We start from the raw sequence: 11,660 nt of genomic DNA on the forward strand, positions 1-11,660 counted from the left end.
TGTCAACTGTGTATTCAATCAAACCCTAAATTCTCTGCCCGGGCTTGTTTTTCCTGCTGCTGCCTGACGCAAGGTTAGGGCCGGTGTAACGACCGGCCCTAGCAACCACGCGGCCTCCTGGCTGAAATCCCAAATCGCGGCGATTTAAAGTGTTTTAAATCTCAAATTCGAGCGATTTCTCCCTACGGTGCCTTAGCTACGCTTCCCGCCTCGGGCAGCAGCAGAGCGGGGCTTGTCCCCTCTGCACCAAGCGGCTGCAAACCGGCCGGCGGCGGGCTGCGGTGTAGCACGGTGGGGAAGGGGCTGCACCTGCTGCTGCTCAGGCGTGGGAGGGAGGAGCAGCCGGGCTCTCGGGCGGGGTCAGCAGCCACCGCGCCCGCTTCCCTCATGAACCTGCGGCACAGCGCGCTGGGCGCCAGGGCACCGCCCAGCCGCTCCCTCACCACTTGCAGCCCGCTCCCAAGGCTCCGGCGTCCGTGCAGGGGGACTTGGTGCCTGGCCCCAGTCTCTGTGGTGGCGCCCGGGTTACCCCGCTGCCGCCTCGGGGGGCGCCAAAGGCAACGGGGGAAGGGTTGGCAGGCGGGAGCAGGGGCAGGCTCCCCGCATGTGCTCCCATCTCCCCACAGAGCGCTCGGCTTTCACCCAGCATCCCAGAGCGCGGCCAGGCTGGGGCGTGCCCCGGCCGCCCCGTCTCCCCTCCCAGCAGTGCCTGCCGCGCACCCCAGAGAGCAGCATCCCCGGGCTGGCTCGTGTCTCCTGGGAGGCAGCTGCCAGGGGCTGGCTCGCTCCCAAGCTGAAGCGAGGGACCAGCTCTCTCCCGTCTCCACCCACAGGTAAGAGCTTCTGCCTCCTAGAGCTGGAAAAACGGGCGAAGCGATCTGAAACCTGCCTGCTCCTTTTAGTGGGGACACCAGTTTCTCTTCCCAGCTGTAGCTGAACTGCAGCCATTCTCCTCCCCTCTGCCCTGAAATACGGAACTAAAGCCCAGTGGCTCCCTGCTCACCCAAGGGTTGGCGTGAGGAGAAGCTGCTGTGATGGGGGGAAGGCGGGGAGGGGTTAGCTAGCTAACTTGTTCTTCTTTTGCAAGGTGATTCACAACGGCACAGGTTTCCACATGCGTATTTCAATAATTTCTGTATTGGAGCTTAGAGGTGTTTAATGTGCAGCTAAAAAGATTCTGACCCTCCTACCTCTGTGTTTTAGCCCTGCACCCTCTTGCACAATCTCCAACAATAAGATTCTGGTGACCAATTGGTGCTGTTAGCTGGTGTCTGTACTGCCCATTGGCTGTAGTGGGTTTGCACAGATGCAAGTGACTGGAAGAGCCTCGGAAGCCACATGCGTTTCTTTTACCTCTAAAGTGTGGCTTGCAGAACTCCCCAATGACCCCCCCCCCATTTTCCATCTACTAGACTGGGGGTGGGGGAGCTCAGGACCTCTGCCTGGTCGTGAAGTAGGGGCTTCTGCCCAGTGGCGAGGAGGGTCCCGGGGCTTTAGCCCCGCTGGGTGCACGTGCCAGGACTCAGGGCTTCAGCAGGAGTGGGGCTGAAGCCCCAAACCCCATCAGGTGCCTCCGGGGGATTGAAGCCCTGAGCCCCAGCAGGCACTTCCCATGGGGCTGAATCCCCGAGCTCTGGCCGGTGTGCCATGGCTCTTGAGCTTCTGAAGACTGTTGTATGTAGCTCAAAGGGCCACTAAGTTTGGCCGTCCTTGCAATAGATAGACAAGGTGGGTGAGGAACAGCGGCCAGATCTTAGGCCTCCCCGGTCGCTGCCAGCATTTACGTGGAGGGAGCTGGGGCAGTGGAGCGCGGGGAGGGCCGCCTGCAGCAAGGGGGGGGGGGCACGCAGGGGTACTCCCCACCCCAGCTCACCCCTGCCCCGCCTCCTCCCCGAGCACGCCGTGGCTGCTTCACTTCTCCCGCCTCCCAGGCTTGCAGCACCAATCAGCTTAGGCGCCACAAGGCTGGGAGGCGGGAGAAGTGAAGCAGTGACGGCGTGCTCGGGGAGGAGGCGGGGCAGGGGTGAGAGGGGGGTGCCTCAGGGCGGACGGGGGGGAGCTGCTGTGGGCGCCTCAGGGCAGGGGCTCAGGGATGGGGGGGGGCACAAGGTGGAAGTTTCACCTAGGGCACGAAACGTCCTTCCACCGGCCCTCGTGAGGAAGTATCTTTTATTGGACCAACTTCTGTTGGGGAGAGAGACACGCTTTTGAGCTTACTACACCAGCTCTTCTTCAGGTCTGGTTGGGATTGTCTCTCTCCCCAACAGAAGTTGGTCCAATAAAAGATATTACCTCCCCACTCCCACCTTGCGTCTCTGGTATCCTGGGGCTACAACACCGCTGCATGTGACAGTGGAAGCCAAAAAGCACTTCTGAGGGACAGAGGCAGAATCCAGCATGCTCTGCAAGTATAAAAAGCATTAAAAACTAATGTATGTGATTGCAGTTGATAAACAAGACTGAACAAATGCAGGATCAGACTTATGTAAGAGAGTACACTTTTGACAGAGTTTGCATAGAACCACACCTCATATTTTTTTGGCAACCTATTATAGTCCTACATTCACAAAAGAAGGAATTTTTAGTGCTTTTTAGGTGTAAGAGTGGTAAATAAAGGCTACTCCGGGAGTGATTGGGCAATACGATGCAGAGCAATGATAAGTTTGTGCTACTTGGGCCCTGGCCAACAAAAATTGTTTTGTAGTAAAAGGGCTATATATAAATTAACCCTTCATTTTCTCTGCTTAAAATTAAGGTTGATAAATTCAATATTAGGATTTATACATTTTGAATGCTAATACCGCTGGTTTCTCATTCTGGTATCCCTGGTTTCTCACTCAAATAAAAATTTTACACTTTCATTGAATGTTTTTTTTTTTTTTTTAAATGCTGGTGCAATGTGCTTATATTTGAACATATATTAACTGTTCTTCACTCATGCATTTCCAATATAAAAAACTAGAAAACAGACAAAAGGTAGTGAACAATTCCTTGACAGAAATACATTTTTATTTTCTTTACATCAACATGGCCTTCACATTTTAGTGTGAAATTTAATACCTGAAATGATTCAAGAATTGCTAATTGCAAACCAAAATAATTTTTTAAAAGAAATTGTGTCCATCATGAAGGGTTTCAGCCACTGTGCACGTCTGTTTAATTTGTCCTTTTGGGATCAACATTCCTGTGTCCATTTCTGCTAGGTTTGTGATTCTTGTTATACTTCATAAGCTAAGCAGGAGTTGGGGTTGGTCAATACTTGACCGGAAGATGACTACTTTAAGACACATGTTGGTGATGCTTTTATTCTGTAACGTAACACCCCCAGGTCGTGTCTTAGGGCACTGTATTTCAGATTTTTTTTAAAAAATTTTTAGCAAGAAATTTTTTAAATATTTCCCTCACGCTATTCATAGGTATAGTCAGAGCTGGTCAGAAAATTTCCAAAAAGGTTGAATTTTTGGTGGGAAATGGAAGTTATTTTCATTATTTAACCAGCTCTAGGACTAAGATAGCTAACCAATGTTTTTCTCAAATTTCAACTGGTCTTATGCACTCTAAATTTTTCTGTAGTTTCAATAGAAGTTATTCTTCACCTTCTTTTAAAAAAAAAAATAGTTGTTTGTATTGCTGCTACAAAATGATGGCCATTTCCAGTCTACAGATGACATACTGAGAGTGGGTGTAGTGAGCCCTATGTGTATGTGTGTATTTATTCCATATAGTCTCTAATGGGTGGGTAGGAAAATTGCATCCAGGCCCATGAATGTAGGGCTGGGTCAGGGGGTTGGGATGTCAGAGGGGGTGCGGTGTGCAGGAAGGGGCTCAGGGCAAGGGGTTGGGGCAGAGGTGGTGTGCAGGGTGTACAAGGGGGCTCAGGAAAGGCGGTTGGGGTGCAGGAGGGGGCTCAGGGGAAGGGGTTGGGGTGCAGGAGGGGTGTGGGCAGAGTGCGGCAGGGGGCTCAGGGCAGGGAGTTGAGGTGTGGGGTGCAGGAGGGGTGCAGGCTCTGGCCCGGTGCCACTTACCGGAAGCTGCTCCAGGGTGGCAGCGGCACGCACTGGGATCAGGGCACGCTCCCTGCCCTAGCCCTGCGCTGCTCCCGGAAGCGGCTGGCACCGCGTCCCTGCGGCTGCTGGGGGAGGGAGGGCAGAGGGCTCAGTGCTCTGTCCTCGCCTGTGGGTACCACCCCGAAGCTCCCATTGGCTGCAGTTCCCCGTTCCTGGCCAATGGGAGCTGTGGGGGGCAGTACCTGCAGGCGAGGGCAATGCACGGAGCCCTCTGCCCTCCCTTCCCCAGTGGCCACAGGGATGTGGTGTTGGCCGCTTCTGGGAGTGGCGAGGTGCCTGCGTTGCTACAGGGGTGGCAATCCTGCGGGCTGGATCCAAGCCCTTACGGCTGTAGTTTGCCCACCCCTAGTCTATAACCTACTTTGAGAATATTAGAAATATAGAGAGTTGGGTTTGTAGTGATTGGGAGAACTGCATGGTGAATTACAGGCTGGTTGAGAAAGTTGTGGACCTCTCAAGACATCTAGGCAGACTTAGAATCATAGAAGATTAGGGTTGGAAGGGACCTCAGGAGGTCATCTAGTCCAATCCCCTGCTCAAAGCAGGACCAACCCCAACTAAATCATCCCAGCCAGGGCTTTGTCAAGCCGGGCCTTAAAAACCTCTAAGGAGGGAGATTCCACCACCTCCCTAGGTAACCCATTCCAGTGCTTCACCACCTTCCTAGTGACATAGCGTTTCCTAATATCCAACCTAGACCTCCCCCACTGCAACTTGAGACCATTGCTTCTTGTTCTGTCATCTACCACCACTGAGAACAGCCTAGCTCCATCCTCTTTGGAACCCCCCTTCAGGTAGGTGAAGGCTGCTACAAATCCCCCCCTCTCTTCTCATGGTGAGGGGTGTGTAGTGTGCCCATGCTGCAAAAGGTTATTTCTGTCATTTCAGGCCTTTCACATTTTGGAAGACATAACTATTCTTGTGGTGCCCTATTGGCAGAGGGAAATGTTATTCCAAGTGGCTACAGGGAAATCTGCAGTGTGTACAGCTGAAGTATTCTAACGTATAGTGACCAAATAGGAGGTTTGTGTGAGTGGAGTGAACTAGTCTCCTGTCCTCGGGGGGCCTGGAAAATACGCCCACCCCTGCAGTATGACTGACTATCTGGAGTTGCTCACCATTAGGTCACACTTGGCTTACTTTGTTATTGCTTCAACAAACATGTCGAAATCTATAGCTTTCTTCCACCCAGCTTTCTTCTGGCATAGTTCAGAGAAAAAACTGACACTTGGAGAACTGATTTTGTGACCTGCTGACTGCATGGACTACTTCTAACTGAAATGGACTAGATTTGGAAATAAAATACTGTTTCCCAAACACACACACTCAGTTCGCTGTTCACAGGTTGCTCCATAGACCCAGGAGGAGTGATTAGAATGGCAAATTTCTTATTACTGAAAGAAAAACATGACTGACCCTGACAAACATCTGTGACTTAACAGTTAAAATGACTTTTACAGCTGTTTATGAACGTTTGAAATTCCAAGTTGCCATTTTGAATGCCACTTGGGGGGAGAAAAGAGAAGAAGAAGAGAGTCACATAGGCACTGTGATGCAGTCTACCATTAGTGGCCATGCTGCTAGCCGGGACTTATCCTTATTGCATTGTTTCTTACAGCAGAAATCCCTCCCATTACTGTAATAATAAACTGTAAAGGTGCCTCATACTCTTTGAGCTTTGAGGTGGCTTTTGCCTCGACCAGGTTTGTTTATAAGCTCGGCCGGGGGGGGAGGATCAAACAGCCCTGCCGCATAGGGACCAATAATTCACTGTTAATCCTGATCCACAGCCTACTTTGGGACTCATTTCATTAAAACTATCACTTCATGCTCCTCGCAGGGAGCCTGCTTCTGGCTCCCATCAAGCCCTATGCTGGATTCAGGGGCCAGCAGGCCACTATCCTGGCTGACCAGTCATTGTGAAGCACAGTTGGCTCCGTGCTAGGCACAGTCATCATAAAATGGACATGTTGGTGAGTTACCCGAGGTGTGGCTCTTGTCCCTGGTCTTCTAGTACTTGTTCTTCAGCCTCTGAATACATTCCCTGCACTGTTCACCAGTCTAGAAAATCTGCAGAGCTGTCAGCTTTTTAGCTATCTGCTGGTACACGTGGTCATTCCTGGTGCTTTTGCTGAAGTCCATAGTTTTACTGATCTTGTACCAGAGATTCAACAAAATTTGGCTGTGCTCCCATGACTACGAAGCAGTGCGCTTTGGAAAAGGTTCTTTCAGTTCAATCTCCATTGCAAACCCAGGAGGCTCTCCGATAGTGTGGTTACAGATCAGCGATCGGAAGAGAATGGCTTAATGCTGACCTGAGCTGCTGCCATACGCCAAGGAGGGATGTTAGGGGACCCAGAGGGATGGGGGTTGGCTGAGGAGCTCACCCTCCTTTGGTATATGGGTAGTGGAAGAAGGTCCCTGCCCATTGGGACTGAATGCCTTCCAGGGAAAGGAGGCACTTCAGTCCACTTGTGAGAGGTTTGAAGTAAGGGCAGCATTATGGGAAGCTGCCAGTAATCTTTCAAGTTTGGTGCTGTTTCAGCAAGGGCTGCTGAAGGGTTGTAAATTAGTTAGGGGTGGTTAAAGATGATTTGGCACAATAGGGTTTAGAGCAGGGGTTGGCAACGTTCGGCACGCGGCTCGCCAGGGTAAGCACCCTGGCGGGCCGGGCCAGTTTTATTTACCTGCTGATGCGGCAGGTTCGGCCGATCGCGGCCCCCACTGGCCGCGGTTCACCGTCCCAGGCCAATGGGGGCGGTGAGAAGCGGGGCGAGCGATGTGCTGACCCGAACCTGCTGCGTCAGCAGGTAAATAAAACTGGCCCGGCCCGCCAGGGTGCTTACCCTGGCGAGCCGCGTGCCGAACGTTGCCGACCCCTGGTTTAGAGTTAAAAGCAGAGTTAACAGACCACCTTTAGAGACAGGAGCTGGGGGGCGGGATTTCAAAGTAAAAATTGACAGGCTTTGCAGAAGCAGGTAACAACCCCCACTCTTCTCCCAGATCCAGGAATACTTATGTAAAATGTTTTGGGTATTTTATTTTGTTTTTTTTGTTTGGGACAAAGTATAATGGAGGTCTGCTGTATTCCACTGGAATTTTTGGAGTAAAAGATCCATGGGCAACCATGAAAACAAATGTTTTACTGCCTTTTAAACAGTCTCAAGGTAAAAACAGCACAGGTTAAGGCAGCTGTGTGGCAATAATTGTACTTGGTGCTAAGTTGTTAAAGACAAAGTGCATTACCTTAAAAAACTAAATGTAGGAGTCAGTGATTTAAAGAAGTAAGTAAAAAGTTACAAATATCTTTTGCAAAAATTGATAATACAGGGTTTGAAGAAAAGTAAACATTTGAAAGTTGTAAAAATGGTACAGGTAACCCTTGTGTGTTACAAAAAGTAAGTTTTTGGTTTAATAATAAAACCCAGTTATATAAATGTAACTGTATGTGCAACTCTGTGCAGTCACATTAAATGAAAGCTTGGTAATTAAATTATACCAGGGGGTCAGGTAAAGTGGCTACTACCACCACTATGCTTCTGTCCCTAGAAGCCTTTACAGCTATTCTGATGGGAAATGGTCCTTTTCCCACAGAAATGGTCTATAGGGGACTGCTGCAGGCAGCAGGTGAAGGAATAATCTAATCAAAATTATTTGACTATTAGGTAATATAATCAAAAACAATAAAGGAATGTCAGGGGTTTCTATTAAAACTTAACTGCCCCTGGCTGTCTCTGGTTGTACAAGAAGAAAGTGTAATCAGGGTACAGTTGTGTAACAAAGAGTAATCACAGTGCAAGGAATGTTAGGCAAAAAATAGAATTTTGTGTGTGTGCACAGGAAAAAGAAAAGGAAAAGGGGAGCAATGATGGGAACATTGAGCCTTGGAGTGGATCTGGGGAACCGGACTGTCACTTTGGGGGTGCATGAAAACTCTGTGGGCACAGGGGAGGCAGCTACACCTTGTGTAAAATTAATATGGCTAATATAATGTTATGAAGGTTAAACTATTTCCCAGGACGTGTGCAGTGTATATTAAAAAGGGGGTAAAAGTAATGCAAACAAAACATGGAACTTAATTAAAATCCTGTTAGGGCTCCAAAAGAAGCCACAATAGGCTGTGCTTTCTTTTTCAAAGCTGTATGTGTTTTGGATCAGGAGATGAAAGTGAAAAGTAATCAAAACTCTGGTGAAAGTAAAATATGTCCCTTTTAAGACAGTCTCTAAGCTGCTAATAGCTTTGAATCCAGAGGCAAGCCAAAAAAGCCTCTGTGTAAATGCAAATTACCTAGCTGATGGGGAAAGGAGAAAACTGCCCATAAGTAGCAGCACAAAGAATCTGCAAATAATAAATACATCTGGTCAGCAAACAAGCTACTAAAAGACTCAAATTATGGCCCTCCAGAAAAGGGAGGTGAAAAAGCAAGTCAAGCCTAAAAATAAGGGGGACAGGTTAACCCTAAGAGAAAGGGTGTGTGTGTGTGTGTGTGTGTGTGTGCGCAAAGCTAAAATCTAAAGTGGTCTCTCAGATATTACCTGAAAATAAACTTAAAGCTTGGTACAGCAAAAAAACTATTGCAAACCTGGGCTGTTGTACAAAAGGGGAAACTGAGGCACACCACCTCATAAATTTCATAAATGACCAGTAAGTGGAGTAATTCACTAGCCTAACTATAGAACAACATAAGGACAGCCTGGAGGTAATTCTTCTGTTTTTCCAGCATTTAGCAAAAAAATTTGTAAGAGAAATTGGTATTATTATTAAGCAATAATCTGTCCCCACCAAAGGGGGTGGAAATTATTTCTTTTGTTTTTCAAATACTGTACAAGCATGCTGGCGCCAGCAGAAAAAAATAACCCAAAATACCATAAATCTATGTTTTGTGATGTTTGTCTGTGGTGTTTGTCTTGTTGCTAGCATGACGTGGGTGGGGGATGGCTTTAAAAGGCTGACCTGGGGGGAAAATGTGTATAAAAATGCAAAATGCTTAACTAAAAGGCCAGCACCTGTCTAATAGCTACCATGGTACCTAAAAAAGAAAAGGCAACCAAGGTGGGCCCCACAAGCCCTATAAAAATAATAAGAAGGGGAGGAGCTCACTAAAAATCAATGAAGGGGTGTGTAAAATGGTGTAAATCCAGAAAAGATGTTTAAATGTGCCCCTCTCCTATCACTATGAAGAAGAAGAGGCCTATGGCAAGGGGGTGGACAATTGGGTGTATTGTGTATAAGGTGTTTTGCTGGGGAAAAAAAAAATATTACTAGGGGGCACAATTACACTAGCCCCTAACCAAACTACACACATCTACACGCCGCTATCTAAACTTTGAAGCACAAATTAATCTGTAAATCTTATTGCTGTAAATAAGCAAACCGGAGTATACTGCCTAATTCCATACCAAGTGGTTAAGTTGGTTTGAACAATAACACATTTCTCTGTAAACATTCAATAAACTTTTATAATGTAAACAAAAGCATGCAAAACTAGGGTTACCATATTTCCACAATCAAAAAAGAGGACAGTGGGGAGGGAGGGGTGAGGAGCCCTGCTCTAGCCCTGCTTCTGCCCCACCCCACCCCCATCCACTCCTTCCCACCCCCTGGCTGCCCTGCTCAGAACTCCCAAAGCCCCCCTGCTCCTTCTCCTGACTGCCCCCTAGAATCCCACCCCCTATCTAAGCCTCCCTGCTTTTTGTCCCCTGACTGCCTCCTCCTGAGAACCCCCCACCCTAACTGCCCCCCTAGGACTCTACCTGTCCCCTGACTGCCCCGACCCTTATCCACACCCTCACCCCATATTCACACCCCTGCCCCCAGACAGATCCCCGGGACTCCCATGCCCTATCCAACTGCTCCCCGCCCCCTGACAGGACCCCCAGAACTCCTGACCCATCCAACCCCCCTTCCCTGTCCCCTGACCAGGGCCGGATTTAACGAGAGCCCAGGAATTGGGCTGTGCTCCAGCCGGAGCTCCGGCCAGGGTCGCGGGGCTTGGGGCCAGGTCGCCCGCTCTGGGGCCAGGGCCGGGTTGGAGCCGCCGGGGCCGGCGCGCTCAGCCAGAACCGGAGCCGCCGTACTGGGGCCCGAGCCGGGCCGGAACCGCTGGGGCCGGTGCGCTTGGCCGGAACCGGGGTTGCCGCCATGGGGCCTGAGTTGGGCCGGAGCCGCCGGGGCCGGCACGCTCGGCCAGAACCAGTGCCGCTGCCCTGGGGCCCGAGCCGAGCTGGATCCGCTGGGGCCGGGGCTGCTCACCCAGGGCCAGGCCGGCGCCGCTTGGCTGGAACTGGGTCCGGTGCCCCGGGGCCCGAGCTGGGCTGGAGCGGCCGGGGCCGGAGGGAGCCGCTCGGCTGGGGCCGGACTGGGCCGCGCCGTGCCTCCCCGGAGCCCTCCTCCTCGTGTTCCTCCTCCCTCGCCCCCAGCTTACCTGCTGCTGCCCGCCTGCCCCTGCTTCTTTTCAGACTTACCACGAACATCTTATTCGCGGGAATCGGGTGGGGGAGGAGCAGGGGGCGGAGCGTTCAGGGGAGGGGAGGAGGGGGAAGACAGCTGCTGGGCCGGATGGCGTGCTAAGGCTGCAGGGGATGGGGGGAGCCAGGAAGGGGCTTTGGCTGCCAAGCAGTGCTTGGCTGCTGCTTTTCGATCTATAAATAGCCAACCGGGGGAAATCCTGGACATTTTTAGATTTTTAGAAATCCCCCCCCCCACCCCCGGACAGCTATTTATAGATCAAAAAGCCAGACATGTCCGGGGAAATCCGGACGTATGGTAGCCCTATGCAAAACCTGCAGGGGCAGCTTGTTGCAACTGCCAGCAACTGGACACATTAAAATTTTAACCCTGTCAAAGAAAAAAAGGGCAGTGTTTTGGTGGTGGCTCAAATATTGGACCATACTGCAGTGGTCAGGACTCGGTGTTGCTGTAAATTGTTAACTGTACCTGTGTTATGTTGCATATAAAAATAACCTATAAGTAATGTAGTAAGCCCTCTTCACTCTGCAGTGTGCAAAACAACCCAAACCCAACTTTCTTGGGCCCACTATAGTGGAAAGTCTAAAACACTAATTAAAATAAATGTGGTATGCCCGTTCGAGAAAAGGTGCAGGGCGCTGTACTACACAAGGGCCAGTGAAACAAATAAAATATCAACACCTTTCGCCTTAATGCCTGGCCCTATCAAAAAATGTGTCCTATGCTTTTCCAGGAATACCTGGGCAGGAAAATCCCAAAAGAAAAAGAAGAAAAAAAAAAAAAAAAGGGGGTGGAGTGTTAGGATATAGATATTCAAGCCTGTCTGTAAAGGCCTATACTTTAAGAATTTAGGTGTATTATTATCACTTAGCTAGTTATAGAGGTATAAAAGAAAGAATCAAAATCACTCTCTGTAGGTGTAAGGGACAGTCTGAGGCCTGGATTTCTTAGGCTAAGGCCTTCGGCGAGGCAGCCATAAACTGGGAAATGTGTGGTCACATCCTTTAGGGTTACCATACGTCCGGATTTTCCCGGACATGTCTGGCTTTTTGGGACTCAAATCCCCGTCCAGGGGGAAATCCCAAAAAGCCGAACATGTCCGGGAAAATAGGGACATGCGGGGC

General features: G+C 49.9%; 1 protein-coding gene across 1 annotated transcript in view; it reads left to right on the forward strand.

Annotated features, from left to right (window-relative positions):
- The first annotated feature begins 805 nt into the window (after positions 1–805).
- Positions 806–11,660, forward strand: part of LOC117870722 (interleukin-1 receptor-like 2) — a 41,742-nt gene continuing 30,887 nt past the window's right edge. The window contains exon 1 of the mRNA XM_034758017.1: positions 806–833. The gene's annotated coding sequence lies outside the window, so the exon portion shown is untranslated. The remainder of the gene's footprint in view (positions 834–11,660) is intronic.

Source organism: Trachemys scripta, chromosome 1 (genome assembly GCF_013100865.1).
Source record: "Trachemys scripta elegans isolate TJP31775 chromosome 1, CAS_Tse_1.0, whole genome shotgun sequence".
NCBI lineage: Eukaryota > Metazoa > Chordata > Testudines > Emydidae > Trachemys > Trachemys scripta.